Source organism: Diceros bicornis, unplaced genomic scaffold (assembly GCF_020826845.1).
Source record: "Diceros bicornis minor isolate mBicDic1 unplaced genomic scaffold, mDicBic1.mat.cur scaffold_61_ctg1, whole genome shotgun sequence".
NCBI lineage: Eukaryota > Metazoa > Chordata > Mammalia > Perissodactyla > Rhinocerotidae > Diceros > Diceros bicornis.
The window spans coordinates 2778982-2794505 of NW_026691491.1; the positions used below are offsets into that span (position 1 = coordinate 2778982).

The window sequence follows — 15524 nt, forward strand, 5'->3', positions numbered from 1 at the left end:
GATTGAGGCTGAAGGATCTGCTTCTAAAATCACTCATGTGGCTGTTGGCATGAGGCCTCGGTTCTTCACCTCAAGGATTTCTCCATCTGTTGCCTGAGTTTCCTCATGACATGTCATCTGACTTCCTCCTGAGCAAGAAATCCAAGAGAGAGCAAGGAAGACACCTCAGTGCCTTTTCTGACCCAGTTTCTGAAATGTACAACATCACTTGCACTTTCTTCTATTTGTTAGGAGTGAGTAGTCAAGTTTTGCCCACACTCAAGGAGAGGGGAATTAGGCTCCACCTTTCGAAGGGAAGAATATCAAAGAATTTGTGGACATATCTTAAAACCACCATAGCCACCTTGGCAGTATACAAACAGGCTCTCATCTCCTCTGTGGGAAGGCAGAGAAACTGGGGACCAGGCCCAAGACTCAATGGTCAGAACAGCCAAACTCCAAAGAGGGATAAATTCCCAACAAAGGTAGGTCTGCTGTACCAAGGTCAGGGCCCGGTTGGGAAAAAGATGGATGGAGTTATCTAGATTGATGTCCCTGAAGATCCTGAATCCCCAGATTCCCCTGAACCCTCTGAGCCTCCAAAGGTAGCCCACTCCTTTCCATTATGCACTAACCTCCTGTCTCCCACTTGCTTGGAGATGATGCAGAGGCTGCTTCCCCACAAGACAATGTTCACCCACCCACCTCCATCTCAGTGGGGTGTGGATATTCAGGATCTGCCCTTCCTGGCCACCAGGACTTTAATCCCTACAACTGTGATTTAATCTCAAAATTAGGAGTAAGTCACAACATAACCCAGCTGCTGACACATTGAGGCTGACAAGGGAGCAAAGGGACTATGCCCCAGGGAGCTACAAAACCTACCCAGCATGGACCAGCATAAGTCAGGAGAGCGTGTGTGAGACTGGAGTCTAGGGTGCTTGATCAAGAGGACTGGAACATAAGTTGAATAAGGGAGAGTTGATCCATTTGCAAGCTCTTTCCTAGGATCCAGGATTCAACACTTACTCATCAAGAAAATGAATAGGCAAGCTACAGATTGGGGAAAATATTCTCAACACATGTATCTGACAAAAGACTTGTGTCAAGAATATATAAAGAACTTCTACAACTCAATAATAAACAGACAATCCAACTTTTTTAAAAGGACAAAAAACTTGAGTAGACAGTGAACAAAGAAGAAATGGCCAGTGAACACATGAAAAAGTTCTCAACATCATAAGTCATCAGTAAAATGCAAATTAACCCCATGAGATACTTCCACACACCCAGTAGGATGGTTAAAATGAAAAAGACCGACAACACCAAGTGTTGGTGAAGATGAGAAACAACTGGAACTCTCATATTTTGGTGTGTAAAATGGTACAATCACTTTGAAAAACTGTTAGGCAGTTTCTTAACTGAAACCCAGCAATTCCACTCCTAGGTATACATCCAAGAGCAACAAAAATTTAGGTCCACAAAAAGCCTTGTACAAGAATGCTTGTAGGAGTTTCATTCACAATAGTGCCAAAATTGAAAACAGCTCAGGAGTCCATCAATAGAAGAGATAAACTGTGGTATGGTCATATAACAGAAAACTACTTTGCAATAAAATGGATTGAATTATTAATAATCATAATTTGCCTTTTTATTCATATATCACATAGTGATTAAATCTCAACCTCTTTGAATTCATTCCCTCATCCATAAAATGCGGCACCTTCCTTGCTCACTCTACAGGACTGTCATGAGGACCAAATTGGTTAAAGTTGGTGAAAGCTCTTGAACTATGTGCTTGACCTTGGAAATATGGTACAGTGGTATAGTCCTAGTTCTAGAATGCTTTAGACTTGCAGTCAAGGAGTTGTTATTTGTGCACTTATCTTACAGTCACATGTCATCATGCCTTGAGGGCAGTAACGTTTACAATTGGCTTTCTTTCACTGGTATTTTGCCTTATTTAAAAAAATATCTTCCCAACAATTTATCACAAATGGTCAAGCAGATTGCACACTAAACACCCAAATACCCACCACCCACATTCTACAATTGCTAACATTTTGCTATATTGCTTTCATCACTTATTTATGCAGATATCCTTCCATCAATCACTGCATGATGGGTCAGTTTATTTTTTATGGTATTTCCTTCTCTTCTCCCTTCTTGACCACATCCTTGATTCTTACCTCTTTAAAGCGTTTCTTTGGCAAACCTGCCTGAAAGTAAGATTTCCAATCTCTGGGAAATATAGTCATTTTACACTGATTATGTCTGCCATGTATGGTTACTATTTCATGTACTTACATCTTATTTCTCCACATCAGTGTTTCTGAACCAGGGGTGATTTGTACCCGCCAGGGGACATTTGGTAATATCTGGTGATATTTTAGTTTGTCATGATGTCAGGGTGAGGTTCTGGCATCTGGATACCAGGTTTGCTGCTAATCATTTTATAATAGACAAGGCAGTCCCCACAACAATGAATGAACCAGCCCCAAATACCAATATTGCCAAAGTCAAGAAACCATGCACTAGATAAGTTATAAGTCCTCCAGCTTAGCAGCTGAGGGTGCCCATTGAAATACAAACCTGGAAAATACCCAAAAAGAATGTCAGATATGTGGTTAGACTGAGAGTGACCAGTCGCACTCTTTCCACCCATGATTGCATTATTCTAGGACACAAGTTACTTTATTCAATAACACTCTGTGGAAACTTCATGACTCCTGGCCTGTGTAGGTTCTGAAAGGGTCTTATTTTCATTGTGGTCCATGAATTTTTTTTGCAGAGACAACCCATTTTGAAACACATTCATCCAAGCAGATGCCTTGTGAGGAAGAGTGACTGGTGTGGGCTTACCCATAAACTGTGTCTCTACCCTCCGTTTCCGCTCTGTGCTTTGTTTCTGAGCTGCACCGTATGCTGCTGATTGAACACCCTGAAGACGCAGAGTTAGCACCACAGCCGTTTCTTCTTTGTTTCCGGCAGTTCCATAGGCAGTAACGTTTGCGAGGAGATCAAAAGAATTAGCTATCCCCTGCCATAAAATATAGAAAATGTCACTAAGGAAAATGGAAAGAGATGCCTGAAACTGAATATTCTGTGCCCAAGACCTTTCTCTAGAGATTTGGAACTAAAGAAACACCTTCCTTGGGGATGTTTGTCTTCCTACATATCGAGATGATAGGTGCATTGCAACAGAATGCTTGGGAAATCAACGCAATTGTTCAAACCTAGTAGGAAGTAACTGTTCTCCTGTTATCGGGTCGCTTCTCGAAAAACTATGGATGAATACAGCTCTGCCTTCCTGTCCCACATTCTGTCCTTTCTGTCATTATTTTTCATGTATGTGTTGCTTTTCTTGTTCACGTTCTCCCTCTTCTGCTGTCTGCTATTCTCTTACCGTAAATATTCATTGTTAACCAATTGAGTAAAACAACAACTATATTAAAAAATAGTAAAATGAATGGAGTTAATCAATATGGTAAAAGAATCTGGTGAAATATCAGAGACTTCATGTATTGGGCCAGAAAAGAACATCTGTTTTCACCTGTTTACCTACTGAATTAAGCCAAATACATATACGTCTGTGGGCTTCTAGACTGAGGAACTTTTAGGAGGTGGGTGGAAGGAGAGAGAAGCATAGTATCCTCAGTGCAGACTCACAGGCCCTCTTTTGGAAATAGTTTTAACTATTAAAATCTCTCCGAACCTCCCGTTCTCCTAGTGATTTCGATACTTATTCTGTATGTGCTCCCTTTTCCTTCGAAAATGAACTAGGATTCCAGTGATCTGGCCTGCCAGCCAGATGATTGAGACGAAACCCTGGGAGCCATTTGTGATGGTTCTCAACCACCCTTGTATATTAGAATCATTTGACAAGTTAAACTATATAGACAATAGGGCTCTAACCTCAGAGATTCTGATTCATCAGAGACCCAGGTATAAGTACATTTTGTACAGCCTTCCAAGTGTTTCTAATGTATGGTCAAGTTTGAGAATCACCAAGCATGAAAAGATATTAAAATATTAGAAAGGATTTCAAACCTTTAAAGAGAGTGTTGCATTCCCATTTCCACGCCTATTTGAGAGCCTCACTAAGTCAGAGCAAATCCATTTATTGTTATTCTGATAATTTGTGAAATTCAGCTAGTAAAGCACACACTGGAATGGCAATTTGGGCATTTTCTTTATACCACAGAGATCTGGGCTTCATAGAAATATGTGTATCTAACTTGGGCAGACAAGACTTTGAGTGGCTGATAGTTCATGTGACCATGATGTTGACTTAAAGCTAATTATGCATTTATAGATGGTGAGTACAATTTGCCAGTAGTTTTCTCAGAACAAGTCAATATGTAAAAATCAAAATCAGTTATAAGAGATTTAGTATCTGAATTGACCACTTGAGGGATATTTTCTGGCATTCAACACACTTAGTATTAAAGAAAGGCATGCTCAACAGAGATTCAGAAAAAAAGGAAAATTTTTAATGCCATGACCCATGAGTTATTAAAAGAGATAAAGCTGCATTAATTAAAAATGTTGTTCCTGTTAGGGAAATAAGAAAATAGGTGAAACGAACAGAGCAGAGAGTATAAGAACTAAATTCATGTGTGTGGGATGCCCAGCTCCGGAGCTGCAATAGGGCTAATGGTCACTTCCCCACCCAATTCACAAAAAAATTGCAAAATAGTACACAGAATTTCTATACACACCTCACCATGTTTTAGTTATCACATTGCATTTTGAAAAGTAGCATTTTAAATTAGCGGGTATCTAATGAATAAATAGAGCTGGTACATTTAGGTTCGTATTTGGAAAAATATCTACCACACAACATATTGAAAAATGTTGCGAGAGTCTTAAGCATATTCTATGTCTGCCCCTTCTCATGCCCAGTTCACAAGATGATGACGGTATGAAACTCACCTGGACTTCACAGTCTCTGGAAAATTTATTTTTGCCAAGTTGAGAAGAATTAGGGTTGATTTCTAAGAATGAAAAATAGAAGAGAAGCTGGAGAGAGTTACTTCCTCAAGGTCAGGAACTATTTGACCTTACAAGATGAAAAAACGTCTCCCCATTTTTCTTCTCACATTCCTGTAGCATCAAGTATCTAAACGTGAGACAGGATCAAGTTTTCTAAAAAAAAAAAAAAATGTTTTGGAGACCCAGGGAAACAGAGTAGCATTAATGAAGAATGTTTACCTTCAAATGTTCCTGAATATTTCTCTCAAACTCCTTATACCATCTCTATAGACTATTCCCTATACTAGCCACGGTCCCTGTTTTATTATATAAAACAGTGTAACCTATCACCAGCATTGGTGGACAAGAATTCTTGACATGATTTTTATGGCGTGTCCCCTGCCACCTTTTTTGACTACTGTTGTAGGTTGGGCTAAGGCAGTGGTTCTCAAACTCTGGTGTGCATCAGCACTGCCTGGAGGGCTTGTTCAAACACGCTGCTGGGTCCCATCCCCACAGATTTCAATTCAGTAGGTCTGGGCTAGGGCCTGAAAATTTGCATTCCTGACAAATTCCCAAACATTCCACTCTCCTGGCTGACACGGATGCTTCTGCTTCTGAAGCAAAGACAACTCTTACCCAACTTCATTAGTCTCTTCTCCTACCTGAAAGTGAAAATATCCAGTTATCAACTTGCACTCATTTCCTGACAGGACCATTTACAGAAGATACCCTTGCTTCCTTAGCTTTCCTCAAAGCCACGTGGCATGAGGCCAGACCCTTCAATAAGCCCCTTCTAGCATCTTCTTACTGAGACATCGAAGCTTCCCAATGGGAGGTGCACTTTGCTGCAGCACATTAATAAACCTAACACTGTGGACGTCATATGCATTCCTGGTGGTCCGCAGGCACTGGGCTTTATCAATACTTACCCGTGCATTCTTCCTCTTCACGTGTGAAGTTTGACTTTCCCTTACTTGGAGCCAAACCAGGTTGAGGGGTACGAAGGTAGCTTCCAATTGGATAGGTCCAATAATTTTGGGGTGGTCAGTCAGTGGCATTCATCCTCATCTGTGGAATGGAGCAAAGAGTTCATAATCAAACCAGCTGAATGTATACGCTCCACCTATCCATTGGCAGTGCTGCCCAAGACGTTTCTGTGGACTGACAGCATCAGAAATATTTAGAGATAATTGTTGAAAATATAAATCCCAAAGTAAATCTCAGACCCAGTAAAACAAATTTCAGAGAAGTTGGAACTCAGTATCTGATGTTATCAGAAAAACGCTGGGTGATTTCACTCAGCATACAGGTTTGGGAGCCACTGATAAGGACAGCTGGACTGAAGAGATAAGAGATTTTCCTAAGATATTAAGAGCTTAAAAATTATCTGAGTGTATGTTCTTTGGGAGAATTCTTAGCAGTAACAGCCTGCTGTTCACAGAGGCAATAATTCTCCAGTATCATAGAGAGAATCAAAATGGGAATAGAAGACTAACCTGTTCATACAATGTCCACATCTAGGACAGGGACTGGATAAATGGGAAAAGTCAACTCTTATGCTGTTACGATTCCCATTTGTTTCCTGGGTTTTAATTTGATAATGTGCACAGGCTTCTCTATCTGCTTAGTAACGTTTCCAACTATGGATGGCCTTGGGCTTTGATTGAAAACCCTGGTCTATTAGGCTGTTATTGCAGAATGAGTTAAGACTCTAAGGTGTGGACTACTTTCAACATTCACTGTTATTTTTTTAAAGCAACCAATAAAAGAGAAAAATCAATTGTAGGCCTGGTGTCACATTTCGGTTCTATGACCTGTTTTCTTCCTGGCATCTTTGCTCACTTCGGTAGGTTTTCTCTAGAATTTCACGTCATGTTCTAAGGAACTGGTTCAATTTTGCCGCAACTAACTCTGTTCTGATTTTTGAAGGCTGTTACTCTATTTGGACTTACCGTTGCAATCTTCTGTGCCGTTTGTAAAATTCTCCCTTCCAGGACATGATATAAATCCTGTGTCAGTGGTAGATTCATAACCCTTTGTGATGTTATTGCACGTTGCATTTGGGGGACAAGTAGTGGAGACATTTTCACAGTCACAACAACCGTTAGAGTGGAGGAGAGGATAGGAACTCTGTTTAGACCCTGGGCTGCCTCAAGTCAACTTGAGTCTTGGTTACTTGAATCCTTTTATGTGCTGAGTGTGACACTCGGCAAGTGGTACTCACTTTGTAAACATTTGTTCAATGGATGATCAATGAACATGATTGGTGTTGCTAGCTTATGTTATTAGAAAAAAAATTTTTTCTTTCAGCAGGGACTCAAATTCTTTTGGAAAACATGGGAGCAATCCTCTTGAACTGTCCTACTCAAGGTGTGGTCTCTGGACCAGCAGCAACAGCATCACCCGGGAGCTTGTTAAAAATGCAAATTTCCTGGCTCCACCTCAGCCCTACTGAATCTAAGTCTGGGTCCTGGGCTAGGAATCTGTTTGAACAAGCTCCCCAGGGGATGACGATGATGCTCAGGCTTGAGAACCTCTGCATCTCAGCTGCTTCTAGAATAAAAGAGTTCTCTGATGAAAACCCTAAGAATTTTTAAGAAGACTTGATTTAGAATTTCTTGACCTTTATTTCATTCTTTTACATCAACTCAGTGAGGTGTCATGAGTCACCCTGTCACTATTTAAAGCCATGGTTTTCCATCAGCCAAAATTCCCAGGTTCATATTGGACTTCTTACACCTCAGATTGTTTTCAACACCAGTTCTATTTCTAGTTCTTCCTTCTTTATCACCTCACGAAACCTATGACTCATTTTCTCTCTCCTCATGAAGCTTTCTCTCTAATCCCCTCCATCTCCTCTCCTTTTCCCAAGATCCAAGTCCCTTTCATATCTTCTTATCCATTGTCCTATCTCACACCCTTTCTCCATCATCTCTGGAAGCAGATGGCTATGATTCAGGGGGCAGATTTATTTGTATAAGATTTAATTTTTAAATTACTTTTAATTTCATTAGTTGTGATATTGAAACTTTTGTATTTAATCCAAATGAGATAAAATTATAAAGAAAGAGATTCATCCTCTAACATATGATAAAGTAAATAAAAATTTTTAAAAATGTGTGCCAAAACATGCATCTAAATTGTTCACCTGGGAGATTATGTACTCATTTGAATAAAATCACTCCATATAATATCTTTTAATTCTTTTCTCTTCCTTTTATTTTCCTTTTTATTTTTCTGGTCTTCTTCCTTTTTTCCTCCCTCTTCACACCTATACATTTTGTCCTTGGACTTTATTACTGAGAAAGACAAGAAAATTCACCTCATTTTCACTTTTTCTTCCAAATAGTATTTTTGAAAAGAAATAAAAGACATACCATCTTAAACTGAAGAAGAAACACCACTTTGAATACCATTTTGTATGATTTCTGACATTTCACTTTGACCAACCACCTGGGGAAAGGATGAAATGATCTGAATCCATTGAGCCCCTATGTAAGCCCTGAGTCCTGAACTCACTAATGCATTGCTTCTGCAGGCCTCTGAAGAAGTGTTCTTCATTGCTGGTGTGCAATAGAGAAGTCATCTTATTTCCAACATTATGATCAGTGTTTGAGTCGGAGGAAATAGAAACAACACTTATTGTGCACTTATTCTGGCGAGTACTGAAATAGGCAGTTTACTGGAGTTATCTTACTTAATCATTGAAGCAGGCCTCTTCATACAGTAACTCTTAAAGCCATTTTAGTGACCAGGAAAATGAGGTCCAAAGAAGGCTTGCCCCTGGTCTCCCAGCTGGTAGATTGCAGGACGGATAGAGTCTGGCATACTAGGGAAAAACCTTCATGGAGGCTATTACAGCACCATGTTTCAATGTGCACGCGCATCATTGTGGACACACAACAGCAGTTGTAATGGGGTCTCATTTTAGGTTTTCCCAGGAGAAACTACTGATGGATAATTCTGGTCTTTAGATTCCATGTAATTTTCAAATTATGTACAAATATTTTGCACCCTCTTATCTTCCTTAACAGCTATAAATCCATATCCTTTCTGAATCTAAATCAGCTTCCATTTTAGCGAGTAATGGAATACTCAAATGCAAGTATCGTAGATTTACTTTCCAATGAAAACCTATACATGCTCATTTGATTAAGGTGTTATTTTTAGGGAAAAAAAGAAGTATATTCAAGTAGACAAAAGAGCCATATATATTCTGCAAAATATTGCAAAAATGTTACCTATTGTAGCTGCCCCTCTGTGGCCGCAGGAAGTGAGGAAACAGTGAGATTCCTCTCTTCTGGTTATAAAGAGTGAGTATCAGAAGCACTTGAAGGGTCATGATTTTTACATAATGGAAACAATGGACAAAATGCCATTTTGCATTATTTTGTAATAAAGTTATTTATTAATAAAGGAGTGAAGCAATCTGCCTTATCTCATTTTGCCATTAAGAATCTAGTTAAATGAAGATTTGATTAGAATAATGCCTATCACTACTAAGCATTTATCACACATAAGGCATCCCACAAAATGTCATTCAGATGTTCTATTTATTTTATTGCATTTTCTCAAAATAGCCATATCATGTAAATATTATCATTCCCATTTCAAGTTGAGGAAGAAGCAACCTAGAGAGGTTCTATATTCTCCCAAGGTCATCTGTTGGTATCTATGGGAGCAGAGGTTCAAACTCACCATTGTCTACCTGTAGATCAAATAGCATTGGCCTCCATTCTTTGTATGATATTCTCTTCATTACTTAAGAAGCTCACTCACCATCTCTATGCCACACTTTCTCCATCGGAAACAGGTTGAGGACAACGTTTGTCTTTCTTACCTCCAAATGGTTGTAGGATAATATAAAATCACACACAGGGACTGTGTTGAAAACCCAGTGCTGTAGAACTGCAAGAGGTACTAACCACTTCCTTCACCAGCAACAAACATTGGGTTGAACACTTTTGAATCTCAATGAAAGCAAGAAAGCAGTAGAGTCCTGAGAGAGAACAAAGATAATTTAGGTTAATAGCTGGCATCCACAAATGCCTTCTGGGTCTTGGAGTCGGCCTGGGGCTGACCTTTTTTGCCATCCTGCACATTGCAGAGTTCAGTACTGTCTCTTAGTTTCCGCCATACCAGGTGCAGAAGTTCAGTTAGGGAAATACAGTGTGCCACTGGCATAACTCCAAGATTTCCACTCTAGCCAACGGCCTTTCACATTTTTGATCGTGGAGAGACCATTATAAGAGTGGATAATTGGCCCTTGGGAATCAGATTCGATGTTTATTAAGGGACTGTTTCCTAGGAGTTTCATTCTTTAGAAAATAAAGTATTGCCAAAAAAAAAAGCAAAACACGAAAGTTGGACAGAAACTCAAGAGTGAAACAGAGTCAACAATTAGAGGTGTATTCTTATTTATTTGGGATTGTCACCAATGTCACATTTTAATGACACAGGATTTTAAGGTGCATGTAAGATTAAGTCTGGTGGCTAGTACTTGTGAAGTCTCAATTGTATGATGCCATCTTTGCCATTATTATTTCCTTGACCTTTTCCCTCCCCTCACCTTTACCTCGACACAAACACATACACACACACACAACCACCACCACCATCAACAACAGGGGCGCATGGATGACACGGGATGGATAAGGCGATGCTGCAGCTTAGCAGACTAAAAGAAGATGAGATGATAACAGTGATCTGAAGACAACTGTCTTTTAGGTTCAGCAGTTTATCTGCAGGCTTGAACTGCACGTTAGATCATTTTCTCCTTGGAGAGGGAATAAGCTGTTTAAGCCCTTACCCCAGAAAAGCAGCACTCCTCTTGTAGCCAGAGATTTGAGCGCTGTTTCCTGACAAAAGTCAGAGACACACCTGATCCCTTATTTCTCCCACCTGTTTCATAGAATCTTCAGCGATGATGGTCTAGTCATGTAAAACAATACACAATTTTCCTTATTACCAAAATTGCATGATCATTTTAGCAGAAAATCAGGTAAGCAAAGAGAGACAAAAATGAAAACTGAGTCAACTGTAAGTTCATCTTTCAAAGATATTCCCTATTAATATTTTGGTGCTTTGTCTTCCAGCCAATTTTCCTCTTATGTAGATAAACATAAAAATTTCATTTCACAACGTTGGTATCCTATAATAGCTAAACTTAGTTTTTGCTCAAAAAATAGACTCTGATTTGATTTTTAATGTCTAGAGTACTTAATTTGAATTTATTATAATAGCTTTAACCAGCATCCTATCAACAGACACTTAAGAGTTTGGAAAATTTTCAATATTATAAATCAGCTTACATGGAAGTTCTTCTTTGGTTCATCATGAATCGGACAAGGTCCCATTTTTCTCAGACAACAGTGGGGAAGGGCAAGTCGGACCTGATTCCAATAACCTTGTGACGACCTTTTCCCCAGTTAAGGACTCTTGAATCACACATATCTCCAAAATTTCCAGCATAATAGTTAGAGCTCCGCATACCACTATCTCTGTCTCCTCAAACAGCCAAACAGCTTCACCAGCTCCTGTGGCCCCAGAAAAACCACAGTGACACCAGGGACCTCTGCTACAGCAACCAGTTTTTCTGGAAACCACTCCAACCTGGAAGGAAGAGAATAAATCCCCCTTTTTCTGCCTCTGTTTTATGTTTCCTGTGTGACATGAGCTCTGCCATTTATACTTGTATGACTTTCCAGGGCTGCTGTAACAAAATAGCACAAAGTGGGTGACTTAAAACAAAAGAAATTCAATCTCTCCCAGTTCTGAGGCCTAGAAATCTGATATCAAAGTAGCAGCAGGCCCTTCCTTGACTCCCCCAGCTTGCGGTGGTGGCCGCTAATCATTGGTGTTCATTGGCTGCAGCTGAATCAGTCCAATCTCTGCCTCTGTCATCAAATGCTGTTTCCTCTCCAACCAGTCATATTGGATTAGAGTCCACACTAATGACCTCATCTTAACTTGATCACATCTGCAAAGACCCTCTTTCCAAATAAGGTCACATTCATAGCTTCCAGGGATTAGAACATCAACATATCTTTTGGGAGACACAATTCAACCCATAGCAATAGCCTTGCTCCAAGTCAGGAGAGGTGGGTTTGAGTGTGGGAGACCATAAGTTTATGAGGCGGTTGCAAAACCTAGAAGACTCTGCCTCAGCCAGAGTCTCGTGTGTGTGTGTAGTTGTGCATCTTGCAATTCCCAAGTCAGTAGCCATGTAAGCCTTTCATTTTTTTATCTTAATATATTTTATTTAACCCAACATCTCCAAAGAATTATCATCTCAACATGTAGTTAATATATAATTATCATTGAGGTATTATACATTCATATTTTTATATAAAAGGTTTGAAACCCATTGTGTATTTTACACTTACAGCACATCTCAATTTGGACTAGCCCCATTTTAAATGCTCAATGGTGACATGCAGCTAGAGTCTACCAGATAGGAAAATATGGTTTAAAAAAATAGATTTTATTTCTTATAACGTTTTACAGTTATAGGTTTATCGTTTTAGGTTTACAGAAAAATTAAGTGGAAATTCTAGAGAGTTCCTATATATACCCTAATCCCCCCCAACATAGTTTCCCTATTATTAACATCTCATTAGTAATCTATATAACTTATATAACATTATTACTGTAACATTATTAACTAAAAATTATTAACTTTAGTGTGGTACATTTGTTATAATTCCTGAACCAGTCCAGATACACTATAATTAATGAAAGTCCATAGTTGGAATTAGGGTCACTCTTTGTGTTGCACATTCTACAGGTTTTGACAAATGCATAGTAATATGTATCTGCCATTACAGAATCATATAGAACTATGGTTTCACTGCCCTAAAATCCCCTTTGCTCCAGGGCCATAGAGGTGTGTAAGTGTGACCTTTGTCTTAGTCATATGTTTGGGGTGATGGGGAATACAGGGGCTCCTTCCAGCTAGTATCCTCTGCTTTAGGGTGAGGAAAGGGAGGAATTTCTCACAACAGCATTAATAATGGAGGAAACCAATGTTGAGGGTGCAGAAGTGGATCATCACAACATATTGATCCCGGAATAAACATGGTTAAAAGAACTGAGGAAAAGGAAAGGAGGTCAATTTTTAGAAAATCAAAATGCAACTTGATTTCTGCATTGATCTTGAGTTACTGATTTGGAATCTTATAAATTCAGCATGACTATTGATTCCCCAGGCAGGGACTCATGGGTTTGTGGTGTTTCTGCACTCATGATTGGTGTGCAGCCATGCATGGGTCACACACAGAATGTTCTGTGGCTGCCCTGGGCCCTGGGTGTGTGAGTCTGTCCCTCCCTATCTTGCACTTTGGAGGCATTGATGCTGGATTGTTCTTGTCTGAGCCCTGAGTGGCATGGGCCCTGTCTGTCACCTTCACCTTACATCTGACTTTGCCTCCTCTGATGCAGTTCATTTGCATCACTGCAGAGGTTGTTCATGCAAATGGCTTGTTGACTCAGGCTTGGGACCCAATCTAGCCAAGAGCAGATGGTCCCTGGAACCTTGTTATCAATGGACATGGATGAAATCATAGAGTTTAGGGATACCAAATAAAGGAAATGTGCATACCTCACTAAGACTCTATACACTCGTCCTTGGAGATTACATCCTGTGAGAGATGCATAAACACAGTCTCCTCCTTTCTTCCTTTTCAGGCACCTGAGAATGGCATCAAAGTAGACATGGTTTCATGTCTCCCCATCCCACACAGCCTTACCTGTGGAAATTTGTACAGTTCCTGCAGTGTTCCAATCTGGGAAGAAATTGCACATGTTGTTCCAGTAAGGGCTGCTAGAGACTTGCTCTCTCTCCTACAGGTGTAATTTGGGATGTCGTTGCCCAGCCCTGAGAGCCAAGTGAGTGAACTCTCCAGTGTCCTCTGTTCATAGTGCAGGACATTATAGAGATCAACTCCCAAAGATATGTTGGGTAAAAAATGGTGGTTTCTGTTGATTTCCTCAATGGCAAAAACCAAGGCCACAACATACTTATAGTTCTTGTACTGAAACCTGCTGAGACAGATGGGGCTCCTTAGGGAAAAGACTCAAACCACAATCATCTTCAAATCCAATGTAATCACTTAATTAAGGAAGAATGCCAAGCCAACTCATTCCATCTGTGGCAACAGCTCTCCTGAAGCCTTAGAATTTATAGCTAAAACAAGTAACATCACCTGGGCTCTGGAACATCCTTATTGAATTCCACACACATGGAGAAAAGTGATTAAGTTTATGAGAAAAGTTTAATGAATGGAAAAGCAGATCACATTCAGAGTGCGTTTTGTAAATGGTTCTTTGGTTCAGGATCCAAAATGCTTGTTCATTTGAACACATCATCAAATGCTTCAGAGAACAGCAATAATATCAACATGAGATTGGAGATAGCCCTGGGGAGGAAGAGTAATTACAACTGAAGGCTCTGGGACAAGCAGAGAAGCAGGGTGTCTGTGGGTTGAGAATGGTACAACAGAAGGCTGGCAATCAAACTGCCTAAACTTCTGCCCCATGAAACTCGTGTATCTGCCACTGTCAACAACCAGGGAGCTAGGAAGAGCTTCAGAGCTCCCATGAAGAAGGAATCACCGTAAGGCAGGAACATCTGGGAGAAGTTTGAAGGAGTTAAAACTGAAAACACTTAGGAGTCTGAGAGACACAGCCTTGTACAGTTTAAAAATTGAAAATGTGATTACCAAAACTGACTCAAATAGAAAATAAAGAGAGAATATTGTACAAATGTGGCCATGTGGTTTCAAGAGAACATTTGAGAAAAAAATTCCAAATATCCACCAGGCCTGGAAGAATTTACATGGGTCGTTGCCTGCACGCCAACTTGGCCAGGAACAAGGTCTCCTGAGCTGGTGTTAATGGAGAGCAGAGGGCGAAAAGAAAAGCATTCAGCCTCTCGTCCTGCAATGTGGAACAAGCTCTCCCTCCAGCATCCAGGTGCCTAAAGCTGCGGGGATACATGAGTTGAGCTTGACTTCTGCCCCCAGGAGACTCACCCCAGACCTTCCCTGACAACACACCTGTCATTATAAATAACATGTCAATACATTTGAACATTTAGATTAAATTCACAAATTGCCAGGAAAATGAAAGTTACCAAAACTGTCTCCAAGAAGACATGAGAAATCTGAATAGTCCCATATCTAAAGAAGAAACTGAATCCATAGTTTAAAACATTCCCACATTTCATCGTGGCCAACACCGCTGCTGGCAAATTCCACCAAACATTCAGGAGAGAAATAATGCACATTGACTCTAGCTCTTCCACAGAACAGGAAAAATGGGAAAAACTTTTTGATTTATTTTATGAGAATAGCTTAACTTTGCTACAAAAATCTTACAAGGTCATTACAGGAAAGGAAATTTACAAGCCTCTTTTTTTCTGGAACTAAACTCATGTATTCCTAAAAAAAATTAACCTTCCAAATCCAGCTATATATTTGAAGCAGGCCACATCATGACCAAATTTGCTTTAAGCATTGCCATTCAGTGTGCTACTTCCTGAAAAAGGAGAAATCATAATCTGGGTAACT

At 39.9% G+C, this 15524-nt stretch overlaps 1 long non-coding RNA gene across 1 annotated transcript; it reads right to left on the minus strand.

Moving 5' to 3' along the window:
- Nucleotides 1-870: 870 nt before the first annotated feature.
- On the minus strand, nucleotides 871-5259 carry LOC131403270 (uncharacterized). The gene is made up of 3 exons (XR_009219355.1): nucleotides 4915-5259; nucleotides 2842-3019; nucleotides 871-983 (listed from the first exon to the last, which is right to left on the minus strand). It is a non-coding gene; the product is annotated as an uncharacterized LOC131403270 (long non-coding RNA).
- Between the last annotated feature and the right edge of the window lie 10265 nt (nucleotides 5260-15524).